The sequence below is a fragment of the Salvelinus alpinus genome, chromosome 29 (genome assembly GCF_045679555.1).
Source record: "Salvelinus alpinus chromosome 29, SLU_Salpinus.1, whole genome shotgun sequence".
Lineage (NCBI taxonomy): Eukaryota > Metazoa > Chordata > Actinopteri > Salmoniformes > Salmonidae > Salvelinus > Salvelinus alpinus.
In genome coordinates, this window is record NC_092114.1 from 12,612,444 (window position 1) to 12,633,258 (window position 20,815).

Here is a 20,815-nt window from a genome sequence, read left to right on the forward strand (position 1 = left end):
CATGACCCTACCCCAACCCAACCGTGCTATTTTGTTTGTTTTTCAAATATTTTGTGACTTATTTTGTTGCTGCCATGGTCTCTTATGACCTAAAAGAGATTCTGGAAACCAGAACAGCGATTACTCATCTTGAACTGGATAAAGAATTTCTCTTTAATGAGTCGGACGAGAAGGATTTACCGCAGACGCCCGAACAGGCCCTCATCCCCATCATTCGAAAGAGAAAGAGACAAAAAGATATCGGAGAAAGAGATCGGGGTGCCTTGCGAGGATCCGCCGATGAGTGACTAATCTGCCCTTGCCATCCGTACTACTGGCCAACGCAAAATCGCTGGAAAATAAATTGGATGAACTAAATGCACGTACATCCTACCAACGGGACATTAAAAACTGTAACATCTTATGTTTCACTGAGTCGTGGCTGAGCGACGACATGATTAACATACAGCAGGCGGGATACACACTGCATCTGCAGGATAGAACATCAGCCTCTGGTAAGACAAGGGGTGGCGGTCTATGTATATTTGTAAACAATATCTGGTGCACAATATCTAAGGAAGTCTCAAGGTTTTGCTCGCCTGAGGTAGAGTATCTCATGATAAACTCTAGACCACACTATCTACCTAGAGAGTTTTCATCTGTATTTTTCGTAGCTGTCTACATACCACCACAGACCAATGCTGGCACGAAGACCGCCCTCAATGAGCTGTACAACGCCATAAGCAAAGAGGAAAACGCTCATCCATAGGAAAACGCTCATCCAATCATGTCGCTCCTAGTGGCGGGGGACTTTAATGCAGGGAAAACTTACATCTGTTTTACCTCATTTCTATCAGCATGTTAAATGCGCAACCAGAGGGACAAAAACTCTTGACCACCTTTACTCCACACACAGAGACACGTACAAAGCTCTCCCTCACCCTACATTTGGCAAATCTGACCATAATTCTATACTCCTGATGCCTGCTTACAAGCAGGAAGCACCAGTGACTCGGTCAATAAGAAAGTGTTCAGATGAAGCAGATGCTAAGCTACAGGACTGTTTTTCTAGCACAGACTGGAATATGTTCCCGGGACTCTTCCGATGGCATTGAGGAGTACACCACATCAGTCACTGGCTTCAACAATAAGTGCATCGATGACACCGCCCCCACAGTGACTGTACATATATACGCCAATGCCAATGACAATGGCCGTACGTACATACCCCAACCAGAAGCCATGGATTACAGGCAACATCCGCACTGAGCTAAGGGGTAGAGCTGCCGCTTTCAAGGAGCGGGACTTTAACACTGAAGCTTATAAGAAATCCTGCTATGCCCTCGAACCATCAAACAGGCAAATCTTCAATACAGGACTAAGATCGAATCATACTACACCGGCTCTGACGATCGTCGGATTTGGCAGGGCTTGAAACCTATTACAGACTACAAATGGAATCACAGCCGAGAGCTGCCCAGTGACACGAGCCAACCAGACAGGCAAAATTACTTCTATGCTCGCTCCGAGGCAACTCCGAGGCAACTAACACTGAAATATGCATGAGAGCACCAGCTGTTCCAGACAACTGTGTGATCATGCTCAGTTGTGCACCGGAGCCTCCCACTCCTCTTTCTATTCTGGTAAAAGCCAGTTTGTGCTGTTCTGTGAAGGGAGTAGTACACAGCGTTGTACGAGATCTTCAGTTTCTTGGCAGTTTCTCGCATGGAATAGCCTTCATTACTCAGAACAAGAATAGACTGACAAGTTTCAGAAGAAATTTGTTTGTTTCTGGCCATTTTGAGCCTATAATCGAACCCACAAGTGCTGATGCTCCAGATACTCAACTAGTCTAAAGAAGGCCAGTTTTCAGCAGTGCTAACATAATTGCAATATGATTTTCTAATGAACAATTAGCCTTTTAAAATGATAAACTTGGATTAGCAAATACAACATGCCATTGGAACACAGGAGTGGTGGTTGCTGATAATGGGCCTCTGTACGCCTATGTAGATATTCCATTTAAAAAATCAGCCGTTTCCAGCTTCAATAGTCATTTACAACATTAACAATGTCTACACTGTATTTCTGATCATTTTGATGTTATTTTAATACACAAAACATTTGCTTTTCTTTGAAAAACAAGGACATTTCAAAGTGACCCTAAACTTTTGAACGGTAGAGTATATATTACCTCAATTACCTCGACTAAACAGTGCCCCTGACTCTGTACCATAACATCCTGTATATAGCCTCCACATTGACTCTGTACCGTAACACCCTGTATATAGCCTCCACATTGACTCTGTACCGTAACACCCTGTATATAGCCTCCACAATGACTCTGTACCGTAACACCCTGTATATAACCTCATCATTGACTCTGTACTGGTACCCCCTGGATATAGCCTCCACATTGACTCTGTACCATAACATCCTGTATATAGCCCCCACATTGACTCTGTACTGTAACACCTTGTATATAGCCTCCACATTGACACTGTACCGCTACCCCCTGTATATAGCCTCCACATTGACTCTGTACTGTAACACCCTGTATATAGCCTCCACATTGACTCTGTACCGGTACCCCCTGTATATAGCCTCCACATTGACTCTGTACCGGTACCCCCTGTATATAGCCTCCACATTGACTCTGTACCGGTACCCCCTGTATATAGCCTCCACATTGACTCTGTACCGGTACCCCCTGTATATAGTCTCCACATTGACTCTGTACCGTAATACCCTGTATATAACCTCCACATTGACTCTGTACCGTAACACCCTGTATATAACCTCCACATTGACTCTGTACCGTAACACCCTGTATATAGCCTCCACATTGACTCTGTACCGTAACACCCTGTATATAACCTCCACATTGACTCTGTACCGTAACACCCTGTATATAGCCTCCACATTGACTCTGTACTGGTACCCCCTGTATATAGTCTCCACATTGACTCTGTACCGTAATACCCTGTATATAACCTCCACATTGACTCTGTACCGTAACACCCTGTATATAACCTCCACATTGACTCTGTACCGTAACACCCTGTATATAGCCTCCACATTGACTCTGTACCGTAACACCCTGTATATAACCTCCACATTGACTCTGTACCGTAACACCCTGTATATAGCCTCCACATTGACTCTGTACTGGTACCCCCTGTATATAGTCTCCACATTGACTCTGTACCGTAATACCCTGTATATAACCTCCACATTGACTCTGTACCGTAACACCCTGTATATAGCCCCCACATTGACTCTGTACCGTAACACCCTGTATATAACCTCCACATTGACTCTGTACCGGTACCCCCTGTATATAGCCTCCACATTGACTCTGTACCGTAACACCCTGTATATAGCCTCCACATTGACTCTGTACCGTAACACCCTGTATATAGCCTCCACATTGACTCTGTACCGTAACACCCTGTATATAACCTCATCATTGACTCTGTACTGGTACCCCCTGGATATAGCCTCCACATTGACTCTGTACCATAACATCCTGTATATAGCCTCCACATTGACTCTGTACTGTAACACCTTGTATATAGCCTCCACATTGACACTGTACCGGTACCCCCTGTATATAGCCTCCACATTGACTCTGTACTGTAACACCCTGTATATAGCCTCCACATTGACTCTGTACCGGTACCCCCTGTATATAGCCTCCACATTGACTCTGTACCGGTACCCCCTGTATATAGTCTCCACATTGACTCTGTACCGTAATACCCTGTATATAACCTCCACATTGACTCTGTACCGTAACACCCTGTATATAGCCCCCACATTGACTCTGTACCGTAACACCCTGTATATAACCTCCACATTGACTCTGTACCGGTACCCCCTGTATATAGCCTCCACATTGACTCTGTACCGTAACACCCTGTATATAGCCTCCACATTGACTCTGTACCGTAACACCCTGTATATAGCCTCCACATTGACTCTGTACCGTAACACCCTGTATATAACCTCATCATTGACTCTGTACTGGTACCCCCTGGATATAGCCTCCACATTGACTCTGTACCATAACATCCTGTATATAGCCTCCACATTGACTCTGTACTGTAACACCTTGTATATAGCCTCCACATTGACACTGTACCGGTACCCCCTGTATATAGCCTCCACATTGACTCTGTACTGTAACACCCTGTATATAGCCTCCACATTGACTCTGTACCGGTACCCCCTGTATATAGCCTCCACATTGACTCTGTACCGGTACCCCCTGTATATAGCCTCCACATTGACTCTGTACCGGTACCCCCTGTATATAGCCTCCAGATTGACTCTGTACCGGTACCCCCTGTATATAGTCTCCACATTGACTCTGTACCGTAATACCCTGTATATAACCTCCACATTGACTCTGTACCGTAACACCCTGTATATAACCTCCACATTGACTCTTTACCGTAACACCCTGTATATAGCCTCCACATTGACTCTGTACCGTAACACCCTGTATATAACCTCCACATTGACTCTGTACCGTAACACCCTGTATATAGCCTCCACATTGACTCTGTACTGGTACCCCCTGTATATAGTCTCCACATTGACTCTGTACCGTAATACCCTGTATATAACCTCCACATTGACTCTGTACCGTAACACCCTGTATATAACCTCCACATTGACTCTGTACCGTAACACCCTGTATATAGCCTCCACATTGACTCTGTACCGTAACACCCTGTATATAACCTCCACATTGACTCTGTACCGTAACACCCTGTATATAGCCTCCACATTGACTCTGTACTGGTACCCCCTGTATATAGTCTCCACATTGACTCTGTACCGTAATACCCTGTATATAACCTCCACATTGACTCTGTACCGTAACACCCTGTATATAGCCCCCACATTGACTCTGTACCGTAACACCCTGTATATAACCTCCACATTGACTCTGTACCGGTACCCCCTGTATATAGCCTCCACATTGACTCTGTACCGTAACACCCTGTATATAGCCTCCACATTGACTCTGTACTGTAACACCTTGTATATAGCCTCCACATTGACACTGTACCGGTACCCCCTGTATATAGCCTCCACATTGACTCTGTACTGTAACACCCTGTATATAGCCTCCACATTGACTCTGTACCGGTACCCCCTGTATATAGCCTCCACATTGACTCTGTACCGGTACCCCCTGTATATAGCCTCCACATTGACTCTGTACCGGTACCCCCTGTATATAGCCTCCACATTGACTCTGTACCATAACATCCTTTATATAGCCTCCACATTGACTCTGTACTGTAACACCTTGTATATAGCCTCCACATTGACACTGTACCGGTACCCCCTGTATATAGTCTCCACATTGACTCTGTACCGTAATACCCTGTATATAACCTCCACATTGACTCTGTACCGTAACACCCTGTATATAACCTCCACATTGACTCTGTACCGTAACACCCTGTATATAGCCTCCACATTGACTCTGTACCGTAACACCCTGTATATAACCTCCACATTGACTCTGTACCGTAACACCCTGTATATAGCCTCCACATTCACTCTGTACTGGTACCCCCTGTATATAGTCTCCACATTGACTCTGTACCGTAATACCCTGTATATAACCTCCACATTGACTCTGTACCCTAACACCCTGTATATAACCTCCACATTGACTCTGTACCGTAACACCCTGTATATAGCCTCCACATTGACTCTGTACCGTAACACCCTGTATATAACCTCCACATTGACTCTGTACCGGTACCCCCTGTATATAGCCTCCACATTGACTCTGTACCGTAACACCCTGTATATCACCTCCACATTGACTCTGTACCGTAACACCCTGTATATAGCCTCCACATTGACTCTGTACCGTAACACCCTGATATAACCTCCACATTGACTCTGTACCGTAACACCCTGTATATAGCCTCCACATTGACTCTGTACCGTAACACCCTGATATAACCTCCACATTGACTCTGTACCGTAACACCCTGTATATCACCTCCACATTGACTCTGTACCGTAACACCCTGTATATAGCCTAGCTATTGTTATTTTACTGCGGCTTTTAAATTTTTTATTACTTTATTTTATTTATTTATTTTAACTGCATTGTTGGTTAAGGGCATGTAAGTAAGCATTTCACTGTAAGATCTCCTACACCTTTTGTATTCGGCGCATGTGACAAATACAATTTGATTTGATTTGATTTAATCCCTAACAGGAGGTAACAACAGGCACATACATTACAGAGGAAAATATTTTACTAATTTTATATTATTGTAGCTACCTTATTTTTCAAACCTAACCTTCTTCTCATCTAATCACCTGACCTATCGTTTCCTCTAGTCGTTCCTCTGTCTAACATCTCCCCTGTTAAAATTAAACTCTATCAATCAATATATTATAGAATTAATCAGGATATTGTTCATTTACATGCTACCGTACATGCATATAGCAGGTCTAACAGTATATATACTGTTGATAGCAGGTCTAACTGTATATCTACTGTCTGTTGATAGCAGGTCTTACAGTATATCTACTGTTGATAGCAGGTCTAACAGTATATCTACTGTTGATAGCAGGTCTAACAGTAGATCGACTGTTGATAGCAGGTCTAACAGTATATCTACTGTCTGTTGATAGCAGGTCTAACAGTATATCTACTGTCTGTTGATAGCAGGTCTAACAGTTTATCTACTGTCTGTTGATAGCAGGTCTTACAGTATATCTACTGTTGATAGCAGGTCTAACAGTATATCTACTGTTGATAGCAGGTCTAACAGTAGATCGACTGTTGATAGCAGGTCTAACAGTATATCTACTGTCTGTTGATAGCAGGTCTAACAGTTTATCTACTGTCTGTTGATAGCAGGTCTAACAGTATATCTACTGTTGATAGCAGGTCTAACAGTATATCTACTGTTGATAGCAGGTCTAACAGTATATCTACTGTTGATAGCAGGTCTAACAGTATATCTACTGTCTGTTGATAGCAGGTCTAACAGTATATCTACTGTCTGTTGATAGCAGGTCTAACAGTATATCTACTGTTGATAGCAGGTCTAACAGTATATCTACTGTTGATAGCAGGTCTAACAGTATATCTACTGTCTGTTGATAGCAGGTCTAACAGTATATCTACTGTCTGTTGATAGCAGGTCTAACAGTATATCTACTGTTGATAGCAGGTCTAACAGTATATCTACTGTCTGTTGATAGCAGGTCTAACAGTATATCTACTGTTGATAGCAGGTCTAACAGTTTATCTACTGTCTGTTGATAGCAGGTCTAACAGTATATCTACTGTCTGTTGATAGCAGGTCTAACAGTATATCTACTGTCTGTTGATAGCAGGTCTAACAGTATATCTACTGTCTGTTGATAGCAGGTCTAACAGTATATCTACTGTCTGTTGATAGCAGGTCTAACAGTATATCTACTGTTGATAGCAGGTCTAACAGTATATCTACTGTTGATAGCAGGTCTAACAGTATATCTACTGTCTGTTGATAGCAGGTCTAACAGTATATCTACTGTCTGTTGATAGCAGGTCTAACAGTATATCTACTGTTGATAGCAGGTCTAACAGTATATCTACTGTTGATAGCAGGTCTAACAGTATATCTACTGTTGATAGCAGGTCTAACAGTTTATCTACTGTCTGTTGATAGCAGGTCTAACAGTATATCTACTGTCTGTTGATAGCAGGTCTAACAGTATATCTACTGTCTGTTGATAGCAGGTCTAACAGTATATCTACTGTCTGTTGATAGCAGGTCTAACAGTTTATCTACTGTCTGTTGATAGCAGGTCTAACAGTATATCTACTGTCTGTTGATAGCAGGTCTAACAGTATATCTACTGTCTGTTGATAGCAGGTCTAACAGTATATCTACTGTCTGTTGATAGCAGGTCTAACAGTTTATCTACTGTCTGTTGATTGCAGGTCTAACAGTATATCTACTGTTGATAGCAGGTCTAACAGTATATCTACTGTTGATAGCAGGTCTAACAGTATATCTACTGTCTGTTGTTAGCAGGTCTAACAGTATATATACTGTTGATAGCAGGTCTAACAGTATATCTACTGTCTGTTGATAGCAGGTCTAACAATATATCTACTGTTAATAGCAGGTCTAACAGTATATCTACTGTCTGTTGATAGCAGGTCTAACAGTATATCTACTGTTGATAGCAGGTCTAACAGTATATCTACTGTTGATAGCAGGTCTAACAGTATATCTACTGTTGATAGCAGGTCTAACAGTATATCTACTGTTGATAGCAGGTCTAACAGTATATCTACTGTTGATAGCAGGTCTAACAGTATATCTACTGTCTGTTGATAGCAGGTCTAACAGTATATCTACTGTTGATAGCAGGTCTAACAGTATATCTACTGTTGATAGCAGGTCTAACAGTATATCTACTGTTGATAGCAGGTCTAACAGTATATCTACTGTTGATAGCAGGTCTAACAGTATATCTACTGTCTGTTGATAGCAGGTCTAACAGTATATCTACTGTTGATAGCAGGTCTAACAGTATATCTACTGTCTGTTGATAGCAGGTCTAACAGTATATCTACTGTTGATAGCAGGTCTAACAGTATATCTACTGTCTGTTGATAGCAGGTCTAACAGTATATCTACTGTTGATAGCAGGTCTAACAGTATATCTACTGTCTGTTGATAGCAGGTCTAACAGTTTATCTACTGTTGATAGCAGGTCTAACAGTTTATCTACTGTCTATGGCTGCTTTTCCGTTCACTTAGAATGACTATGAGACCTTTCTGAGAGCAGTTGGCCCTTTACATATACTGCTTTCCGCTCTCAAAGTCAGTGTTGTGTGTCTCTTCCAAGCCTCCTTTAACAGCTTGCGAAAGGGTGTGAATGTGAGCCACAGGGTACACTTCATGATCAGCCAAATAACAGAAAGACAGACAGACAGACAGACAGACAGACAGACAGACAGACAGACAGACAGACAGACAGACAGACAGACAGACAGACAGACAGACAGACAGACAGACAGACAGACACTTTTCAAAAACACTACATGGAACCAAGTGAGCAAGCGATCGCTTGTTGCAATCAGGGCCACAATTCAAGACGGACCACAGCTGTGCTCTGTGGTTTCCAATAGCTAAACAGTTTCAAATAAGGGAAAGTGGGAGGAAAGGAGGGGTTTGACGGATAGAGATAAGGCAGATGTGGACGCGAGTGTCATCAGTAGACAACTTTGGTTTGGTGTAGTAATGTTAATGACTAGGACCATTGCCATACTTTGACTGCAATGTTTCAATTGGCTGGATAGGTGAAAGGCAGCAATGCAATGAAAAGCAATTGCTAATAGTACTGCACCTTTTACTCAGACGTTGTCTGAAGCTGTTACGAACCACTGATACAGGCTCAGATATGCTTTTAACCCCTCTATGGTTATGGATAAGTTTGGGGATAGGGTAATCTGATCCTAGATCTGTGGTTTAAGGAACACTTCTATACCCAAGCTGTGCACAGCAGAGCCCTCTGCGAGGGTAATTTATGGTCAGCTTTAGCATGTTCACGAGATGCCACCATTCTGTAAAGACTTCCTCTATTTCGAGAATGGGTGATGCAACACAGATAGAGAGAGAGAGAGAGAGGGGGGGGGCAGAGAGAGAGAGAGACAGAGAGGGAGAGAGAGACAGAGAGAGAGAGAGAGACAGAGAGAGAGGGGGGGCAGAGAGAGACAGAGAGAGAGAGAGAGAGAGAGAGAGAGAGAGAGAGAGAGAGAGAGAGAGAGAGAGAGAGAGAGAGAGAGAGAGAGAGAGAGAGAGAGAGAGAGATTTGGAAAGTGATTATAATACTGTTAATGTGCAGAACACACCTATAGTATAAAATGAAGGTGAGTGCATGCGTCAGGTAACACACACACACAAAAACACACACACTCACACACACACACACACACACACACACACACACACACACACCCTCACATACACACTCACACACACACACCCTCACACACACACTCATACACACACACATACACCCTCACACACACACTCATACACACACACACTCACCCTCACACACACATAAACACACACACCCTCACACTCACACTCACACACACTCGCACACACACACACACACACACACACACACACACACACACACACACACACACACACACACACACACACACACACACACACACACACACACACACACACACACACACACACACACACACACACACACACACACAGCATCACACTCACACTCACACACTCACACACACACACACACACTTGCCATCACACACTCTCACTCACACTCTCACACACACTCTCACACACACTCACTCACTCGCCCACACACACACACACACACACACACACACACACACGCACACACACACACACACACACACACACACACACACACACACACACACACACACACACACACACACACACACACACACACACACACACACACACACACACACACACACACAGACGCGGTCCAAACCGAGACCAGCGCTCCACTAGTGGTTGCCAGGAAACGGTCGGCCTGGTGCTGACGTCTTCCTCTCTGTAGAGGATGTGAAAACAGCCAGCAGCCATCCGTGTATGTGTGTAGTGAGAGTGGGTGTACATGTGTGTCTGTGTATGTGTGTAGTGAGAGTGGGTGTATTAAGTGTGTCTGTGTATGTGTGTAGTGAGAGTGGGTGTACATGTGTGTCTGTGTATGTGTGTAGTGAGAGTGGGTGTATTAAGTGTGTCTGTGTATGTGTGTAGTGAGAGTGGGTGTACATGTGTGTCTGTGTATGTGTGTAGTGAGAGTGGGTGTATTAAGTGTGTCTGTGTATGTGTGTAGTGAGAGTGGGTGTACATGTGTGTCTGTGTATGTGTGTAGTGAGAGTGGGTGTACATGTGTGTCCGTGTATGTGTGTAGTGAGAGTGGGTGTATTAAGTGTGTCTGTGTATGTGTGTAGTGAGAGTGGGTGTACATGTGTGTCCGTGTATGTGTGTAGTGAGAGTGGGTGTACATGTGTGTCCGTGTATGTGTGTAGTGAGAGTGGGTGTACATGTGTGTCCGTGTATGTGTGTAGTGAGAGTGGGTGTACATGTGTGTCCGTGTATGTGTGTAGTGAGAGTGGGTGTACATGTGTGTCTGTGTATGTGTGTAGTGAGAGTGGGTGTACATGTGTGTCTGTGTATGTGTGTAGTGAGAGTGGGTGTACATGTGTGTCTGTGTATGTGTGTAGTGAGAGTGGGTGTACATGTGTGTCTGTGTATGTGTGTAGTGAGAGTGGGTGTATTAAGTGTGTCTGTGTATGTGTGTAGTGAGAGTGGGTGTACATGTGTGTCCGTGTATGTGTGTAGTGAGAGTGGGTGTACATGTGTGTCCGTGTATGTGTGTAGTGAGAGTGGGTGTACATGTGTGTCCGTGTATGTGTGTAGTGAGAGTGGGTGTACATGTGTGTCTGTGTATGTGTGTAGTGAGAGTGGGTGTACATGTGTGTCTGTGTATGTGTGTAGTGAGAGTGGGTGTACATGTGTGTCTGTGTATGTGTGTAGTGAGAGTGGGTGTACATGTGTGTCTGTGTATGTGTGTAGTGAGAGTGGGTGTATTAAGTGTGTCTGTGTATGTGTGTAGTGAGAGTGGGTGTACATGTGTGTCCGTGTATGTGTGTAGTGAGAGTGGGTGTACATGTGTGGACACACACATGCACTTGTACATCTATGCACAGGTATATAGTGTGAGTTAGACAGGAAGTTCACTAGTTGCTTATTCTGTGTAAACTTAATAATTACCCATAGGCCACAGAAGTTTGTCCACAGATTTAGGATCAGTTTTCCCTCCCCATTTCCTAACCCTTAATTATTAAAGGTGTTGTTATAAGACTGACCGCAGATCAGCATCGAGAGGGAACCTGAATTCTACTCCTCTTCATAATAAAAAACACAACTCCATCAACGATACCTACTCTTTCCTCTTACCTTCACACCTGTCAAAAGTCGACCCGCTCTCTGTATATCACCTCCCTCTTTCCTCTCCTTCCTTCTCGTCTTTAACCGTGATCTGTTATTCCGTATCTTGGCGGTGTTGTTTGGTTAATCCACACAATCAGTCTGTCCCAGTATAGCCTGCTATCCCACTAGGGTCTCAGTGGCTGTCTCTCTCTCTCTCTGTGTCCCTCCCTTGAAGACACCCTGCTACTGTGGACACTACTGTAGCTACTAGCTAGCTCTACACATATCTCTCTCTCTCTCTTTCTTTCTCTTTTCTCACACTTCTCTTTTTCTGACGTCTATTTAGAGACATGATGTGTTTTACTCTTTCCGTATTCTCTCTGCTCGCCTGGTAGATGTTGTTTTCTCTCACTTGTGCCGTGTTCTATCTAGGGTGCATCATAGCCACAATGATACTCTCTCTTCCTCTCCCCACACAGTATCCATCAACGGGCATGGGGCAACGTGTTTACTTTGCCAAAACATGTGAAAATAAACAATAAACAAAAGTGAGAAGACACAAAACGACATCGACAAAATAATATTTGAAATTAAGAGTAAACGTTGCACTCAAAAAGGTTTATCTCTCACTCGCTATCTCTCTCTCTCTACCTCTCTCTACCTCTCTCTCTACCTCTCTCTCTACCTCTCTCTCTCTCTCTCTCTCTCTCTCTCTCTCTCTCTCTCTCTCTCTCTCTCTCTCTCTCTCTCTCTCTCTCTCTCTCTCTCTCTCTCTCTCTCTCTCTCTTTCTCTCGCTCTCTCTCTCTCTAATAACATTACAATGGGTTCCTCTAACACATTCTCCTCACTTCTCTTTTCCACTGCAACAGAAATGTCTCTCTGGTTGCGTCACAAATAGCACCCTATTCTCTATATATAGTGCACTGCTTTTCACCAGTGCCCAGAGGGTGTCACATAGAGCCCTGGTCAAAAGTAGTGTACTATATAGGGAATAGGGCTCTGGTCTAAAGTAGTGCACTATATAGGGAATAGGGCTCTGGTCTAAAGTAGTGCACTATATAGGGAATAGGGTGGTATGTGTCGTCTTCTGAGTGGAGACAAATTACATTAATCTGGATGATGCATTACAAACACACACACACACACACACACACACACACACACACACACACACACACACACACACACACACACACACACACACACACACACACACACACACACACACACACACACACACACACACACACACACACACACACACACAGACACACACAGACACACAGACACAGACACAGACACAGACACAGACTGGAGGGAGGAGTTAGACTGGGGAGGGAAGAGTTAGACTGGAGGGAGGAGTTAGACTGGAGGGAAGAGGTAGACCGGGGAGGGAGGAGTTAGACTGGAGGGAGGAGTTAGACTGGAGGGAGGAGTTAGACTGGAGGGAGGGGTTAGACTGGAGGGAGGAGTTAGACTGGAGGGAAGAGGTAGACTGGGGAGGGAGGAGTTAGACTGGAGGGAAGAGGTAGACTGGGGAGGGATGAGTTAGACGTTGAGACTAGTGTTTTGCGGGAACTATTTAATGAAGCTGCCAGGTGAGGATTTGTGAGGCGTCTGTTTCTCAAACTAGACACTCTAATGTATTTGTCCTCTTGCTCAGTTGTGCACCGGGGCCTCCCACTCCTCTTTTTATTCTGGTTAGAGCCAGTTTGCGCTGTTCTGTGAAGGGAGTAGTACACAGCGTTGCACGAGATCTTCAGTTTCTCGCATGGAATAGCTTTAATTTCTCAGAACAAGAATAGACTGACGAGTTTCAGAAGAAAGTGCTTTGTTTCTGGCCACTTTGAGCCTGTAATCGAACCCACAAATGCTGATGCTCCAGATACTCAACTAGTCTAAAGAAGGACAGTTTTATTGCTTCTTTAATCAGGACAACAGTTTTCAGCTGTGCTAACATAATTGCAAAAGGGTTTTCTAATGATCAATTAGCCTTTTAAAATGATAAACTTGGTTTATCAAATACAACGTGCCATTTGAACACAGGAGTGATGGTTGCTGAAAGTGGGCCTCTGTACGCCTATGTAGATATTCCATAAAAAATCTGCCGTTTCCAGCTGCAATAGTCATTTACAATATTAGCAATGTCTACACTGTATTACAGTTTGATGGTATTTTAATGGACAAAAAATGTGCTTTTCTTTCAAAAACAAGGACATTTCGAAGTGACCCCAAACTTTTGAACGGTAGTGTATATATACAGGATATTAATTTTATTGTTGGATATAACTAACTGTAAAAAACACCAGCAAATCAGCTCTAAGTCATTATAATTTTGGAAATCTGTTCCAAAGTATTCCCACGTGTAATTGAGAGATATAATGTGAGTGTACAAAACATTAAGAACGCCTGCTCTTTCCATGACCTAGACTGACCAGGTGAATCCAGGTGAAAGCTATGACCCCTTATTGACGTCACTTGTTGAATCCACTTCAATCAGTGTAGTTGAAGTGGAGGAGACAGGTTAAGGGTATTTAATCCTTGAGACAATTGAGACATGGGTTGTGTATGTGTGCCATTCAGAGGGTGAATGGGCAAGACAAAAGGTTTAAGTGCCTTTGAACGGTGGTATGGTAGTAGGTGTCAGGTGCACCGTTTTGAGTGTGTCAAGAAGTGCATGTCTTCAGGATTTTTCACACTCAACAGTTTCCATGTACATTAAGAATGGTCCACCACCCGAAGGACCTCCAGGCAACTTGACACAACTGTGGGAATCATTGGAGTCAACATGGGCCAGCATCCCTGTGGAACGCTTTCAACACCTAGAGTCCTTGCCCTGAGGAATGGAGGCTGTTCTGAGGGAATAAGGGGGTGCAACTCAATATTGGGAAGGTGTTCCTAACCTTTAGTGTAAGCAAGGATAGAAATTATTATGTTTTAGTCAAATAATATATTTTTGGTGTTCTTTTGTCAAATTTCAGTCTACAAATGATTTGTAATTATGTTTCCGTAACCTTGACTATCCATTCAAGAAAAATCAGCCCAAGTCTGAATCTGGTTGTTGATCCCTGTTTAAGATAGTAGAAATATTGGCTGCTATTGTGTAGGCAGTAGAGTCCACTGCACTGACTGTGATGCATCTCTGTATTTAAAAGGATAATGGGAAGCAGTGGGCTGTGATCCATAATGGGAGGCAGTGGGCTGTGATCCATAATGGGAGGCAGTGGGCTGTGATTCATAATGGGAAGCAGTGGGCTGTGATTCATAATGGGAGGCAGTGGGCTGTGATTCATAATGGGAGGCAGTGGGCTGTGATTCATAATAAAAGGCAGTGGGCTGTGATTCATAATGGGAGGCAGTGGGCTGTGATTCATAATAAGAGGCAGTGGGCTGTGATTCATAATGGGAGGCAGTGGGCTGTGATTCATAATAAGAGGCAGTGGGCTGTGATTCATAATGGGAGGCAGTGGGCTGTGATTCATAATGGGAGGCAGTGGGCTGTGATTCATAATAAGAGGCAGTGGGCTGTGATTCATAACGGGAAGCAGTGGGCTGTGATTCATAATGGGAGACAGTGGGCTGTGATTCATAGCGGGAGGCAGTGGGCTGTGATTCAAAGTGGGAGGCAGTGGGCTTTGATTCACAATGGAAGGCAGTGGGCTGTGATTCATAATGGGGGGCAGTGGGCTGCGATTCATAATGGGAGGCAGTGGGCTGTGATTCACAATGGAAGGCAGTGGGCTGTGATTCATAATGGGAGGCAGTGGGCTGTGATTCACAATGGGAAGCAGTGGGCTGTGATTCATAATGGGAGGCAGTGGGCTGTGATTAATAGAGGGAGGTAGTGGGCTGTGATTCATAGGGGGAGGCAGTGGGCTGTGATTCATAATGGGAGGCAGTTGGCTGTGATCCATAATGGGTGGCAGTGGGCTGTGATTCATAGAGGGAGGCAGTGGGCTGTGATTTATAGGGGGAGGCAGTGGGCTGTGATTCATAATGGGAGGCAGTGGGCTGTGATTCATAGAGGGAGGCAGTGGGCTGTGATTCATAATGGGAGGCAGTGGGCTGTGATTCATAGAGGGAGGCAGTGGGCTGTGATTCATAGGGGGAGGCAGTGGGCTGTGATTCATAATTGGAGGCAGTTGGCTGTGATCCATAATGGGAGGCAGTGGGCTGTGATTCATAATGGGTGGCAGTGGGCTGTGATTCATAATGGGAGGCAGTGGGCTGTGATTCATAGTGAGAGGCAGTGGGCTGTGATTCATAATGGGAGGCAGTGGCTGTGATTCATAAGGGGAGTAAGTGGGCTGTGATTCATAATAGGAGGCAGTGGGCTGTGATTCATAATAGGAGGAAGTGGGCTGTGATCCATAATAGGAGGAAGTGGGCTGTGATTCATAATAGGAGGAAGTGGGCTGTGATTCATAATAGGAGGAAGTGGGCTGTGATTCATAATGGGAGGAAGTGGGCTGTGATTCATAGCGGGAGGCAGTGGGCTGTGATTCAAAGTGGGAGGCAGTGGGCTGTGATTCATAATATGAGGCAGTGGGCTGTGATTCATAGTGGGAGGCAGTGGGCTATTATTCATAGTGGGAGGCAGTGGGCTGTGATTCATAGTGGGAGGTAGTGGGCTGTGATTCATAGTGGGAAGCAGTGGGCTGTGATTCATAATGGGAGGCAGTGGGCTGTGATTCACAATGGGAGGCAGTGGGCTGTGATTCATAATGGGAGGCAGTGGGCTGTGATTCACAATGGGAAGCAGTGGGCTGTGATTCATAATGGGAGGCAGTGGGCTGTGATCCATAATGGGAGGCAGTGGGCTGTGATTCATAGTGGGAAGCAGTGGGCTGTGATTCATAATGGGAGGCAGTGGGCTGTGATTCATAATGGGAGGCAGTGGGCTGTGATCCATAATGGGAGGCAATGGGCTGTGTTTCATAGTGGGAAGCAGTGGGCTGTGATTCATAATGGGAAGCAGTGGGCTGTGATTCATAGAGGGAGGCAGTGGGCTGTGATTCATAGCGGGAGGCAGTGGGCTGTGATTCATAGCGGGAGGCAGTGGGCTGTGATCCATAATGGGAGGCAGTGGGCTGTGATTCATAATAAGAGTCAGTGGGCTGTGATTCAAAAAGGGAGGCAGTGGGCTGTGATTCATAATGGGTGGCAGTGGGCTGTGATTCATAGTGAGAGGCAGTGGGCTGTGATTCATAATGGGAGGCAGTGGCTGTGATTCATAATGGGAGGCAGTGGGATGTGATTCATAGTGGGAGGCAGTGGGCTGTGATTCATAGTGAGAGGCAGTGGGCTGTGATTCATAATGGGAGGCAGTGGCTGTGATTCATAATGGGAGGCAGTGGGATGTGATTCATAGTGGGAGGCAGTGGGCTGTGATTCATAATGGGAGGCAGTGGGCTGTGATTCATAGTGGGAGGCAGTGGGCTCTGACTCATAGTGAGAGGCAGTGGGCTGTGATTCATAGTGGGAGGCAGTGGGCTGTGATTCATAGTGGGAAGCAGTGTTCTGTGATTCATAGTGGGAGGCAGTGGGCTGTGATTCATAGTGGGAGGCAGTGGGCTGTGATTCATAATGGGAAGCAGTGGGCTGTGATTCACAGTGGGAGGCAGTGGGCAGTGATTCATAGGTGGTGGCAGTGGGCTGTGATTCATAGTGGGAGGAATTGGGCTGTGATTCATAATGGGAGGCAGTGGACTGTGATTCATAATGGGAGGCAGTGGGCTGTGATTCCTAATGGGAGGCAGTGGGCTGTGATTCATAGTGGGAGGCAGTGGGCTGTGATTCATAGCGGGAGGCAGTGGGCTGTGATTCATAATGGGAGGCAGTGGGCTGTGATTCATAGTGGGAGGCAGTGGGCTGTGATTCATAATGGGAGGCAGTGGGCTGTGATTCATAATGGGAGGCAGTGGGCTGTGATTCATAATAAGAGGCAGTGGGCTGTGATTCATAATGGGAGGCAGTGGGCTGTGATTCATAATAAGAGGCAGTGGGCTGTGATTCATAACGGGAAGCAGTGGGCTGTGATTCATAATGGGAGACAGTGGGCTGTGATTCATAGCGGGAGGCAGTGGGCTGTGATTCAAAGTGGGAGGCAGTGGGCTTTGATTCACAATGGAAGACAGTGGGCTGTGATTCATAATGGGAGGCAGTGGGCTGTGATTCACAATGGAAGGCAGTGGGCTGTGATTCATAGTGGGAGGCAGTGGGCTCTGATTCATAGTGAGAGGCAGTGGGCTGTGATTCATAGTGGGAGGCAGTGGGCTGTGATTCATAGTGGGAAGCAGTGGGCTGTGATTCATAGTGGGAGGCAGTGGGCTGTGATTCATAGTGGGAGGCAGTGGGCTGTGATTCATAATGGGAAGCAGTGGGCTGTGATTCACAGTGGGAGGCAGTGGGCAGTGATTCATAGGTGGTGGCAGTGGGCTGTGATTCATAGTGGGAGGAATTGGGCTGTGATTCATAATGGGAGGCAGTGGGCTGTGATTCATAATGGGAGGCAGTGGGCTGTGATTCCTAATGGGAGGCAGTGGGCTGTGATTCATAGTGGGAGGCAGTGGGCTGTGATTCATAGCGGGAGGCAGTGGGCTGTGATTCATAATGGGAGGCAGTGGGCTGTGATTCATAGTGGGAGGCAGTGGGCTGTGATTCATAATGGGAGGCAGTGGGCTGTGATTCATAATGGGAGGCAGTGGGCTGTGATTCATAGTGGGAGGCAGTGGGCTGTGATTCATAGTGGGAGGAAGTGGGCTGTGATTCATAGTGGGAAGCAGGGGGCTGTGATTCATAGTGGGAGGCAGTGGGCTGTGATTCATAATGGGAAGCAGGGGGCTGTGATTCATAGTGGGAGGCAGTGGGCTGTGATTCATAGTGGGAAGCAGGGGGCTGTGATTCATAGTGGGAGGCAGTGGGCTGTGATTCATAGTGGGAGGCAGTGGGCTGTGATTCATGATGGGAAGCGTGGGCTGTGATTCACAGTGGGAGGCAGTGGGCAGTGATCATAGGTGGTGGCAGTGGGCTGTGATTCATAGTGGGAGGAATTGGGCTGTGATTCATAATGGAAGGCAGTGGGCTGTGATTCATAATGGGAGGCAGTGGGCTGTGATTCATAGTGGGAGGCAGTGGGCTGTGATTCATAGTGGGAGGCAGTGGGCTGTGAATCATAGTGAGAAGCAGTGGGCTGTGATTCATAGTGGGAGAATGTGGGCTGTGATTCATAATGGGAGGCAGTGGGCTGTGATTCATAGCGGGAGGCAGTGGGCTGTGATTCATAATGGGAGGCAGTGGGCTGTGATTCATAATGGGAGGCAGTGGGCTGTGATTCATAGTGGGAGGCAGTGGGCTGTGATTCATAGTGAGAGGCAGTGGGCTGTGATTCATAGTGAGAGGCAGTGGGCTGTGATTCATAGTGGGAGGCAGTGGGCTGTGAATCATAGTGAGAAGCAGTGGGCTGTGAATCATAGTGAGAAGCAGTGGGCTGTGATTCATAATGGGAGGCAGTGGGCTGTGATTCATAGTGGGAGGCAGTGGGCTGTGATTCACAGTGGGAGGCAGTGGGCTGTGATTCATAGTGGGAGGCAGTGGGCTGTGATTCATAATGGGAGGTAGTGGGCTGTGATTCATAGTGGGAGGCAGTGGGCTGTGATTCATAATAGGAGGCAGTGGGCTGTGATTCTTAGCGGGAGGCAGTGGGCTGTGATTCATAGTGGGAGGCAGTGGGCTGTGATTCATAGTGGGAGGCAGTGGGCTGTGATCCATAGTGGGAGGCAGTGGGCTGTGATCCATAGTGGGAGGCAGTGGGCTGTGATCCATAGTGGGAGGCAGTGGGCTGTGATCCATAGTGGGAGGCAGTGGGCTGTGATTCATAGTGAGAGGCAGTGGGCTGTGATCCATAGTGGGAGGCAGTGGGCTGTGATTCATAAGGGGAGCCAGTGGGCTGTGATTCATAATGGGAGGCAGTGGGCTGTGATTCATAATGGGAGGCAGTGGGCTGTGATCCATAGTGGGAGGCAGTGGGCTGTGATTCATAAGGGGAGCCAGTGGGCTGTGATTCATAATAGGAGGCAGCGGGCTGTGATTCATAATGGGAGGCAGTGGGCTGTGATTCATAATGGGAGGCAGTGGGCTGTGATCCATAGTGGGAGGCAGTGGGCTGTGATTCATAGTGGGAGGCAGTGGGCTGTGATTCATAATGGGAGGTAGTGGGCTGTGATTCATAGTGGGAGGCAGTGGGCTGTGATTCATAATAGGAGGCAGTGGGCTGTGATTCTTAGCGGGAGGCAGTGGGCTGTGATTCATAGTGGGAGGCAGTGGGCTGTGATTCATAGTGGGAGGCAGTGGGCTGTGATCCATAGTGGGAGGCAGTGGGCTGTGATCCATAGTGGGAGGCAGTGGGCTGTGATCCATAGTGGGAGGCAGTGGGCTGTGATCCATAGTGGGAGGCAGTGGGCTGTGATTCATAGTGAGAGGCAGTGGGCTGTGATCCATAGTGGGAGGCAGTGGGCTGTGATTCATAAGGGGAGCCAGTGGGCTGTGATTCATAATGGGAGGCAGTGGGCTGTGATTCATAATGGGAGGCAGTGGGCTGTGATCCATAGTGGGAGGCAGTGGGCTGTGATTCATAAGGGGAGCCAGTGGGCTGTGATTCATAATAGGAGGCAGCGGGCTGTGATTCATAATGGGAGGCAGTGGGCTGTGATTCATAATGGGAGGCAGTGGGCTGTGATCCATAGTGGGAGGCAGTGGGCTGTGATCCATAGTGGGAGGCAGTGGGCTGTGATTCATAGTGGGAGGCAGTGGGCTGTGAATCATAGTGGGA

The 20,815-nt window shown here is 46.1% G+C and overlaps 1 protein-coding gene across 4 annotated transcripts in view; it reads right to left on the reverse strand.

Annotated features, from left to right (window-relative positions):
* Nucleotides 1-20,815, reverse strand: part of LOC139558951 (CYFIP-related Rac1 interactor A-like) — a 97,589-nt gene that overhangs the window by 30,872 nt on the left and 45,902 nt on the right. For 2 of the 4 annotated variants that reach the window (XM_071374479.1, XM_071374474.1), the window contains exon 1: nt 12,012-12,714. The exons of the other annotated variants lie outside the window; for them this stretch is intronic. The gene's annotated coding sequence lies outside the window, so the exon portion shown is untranslated. Of the gene's footprint in view, nt 1-12,011; nt 12,715-20,815 lie in introns of those variants that run through there. 4 annotated transcript variants of the gene reach the window in all.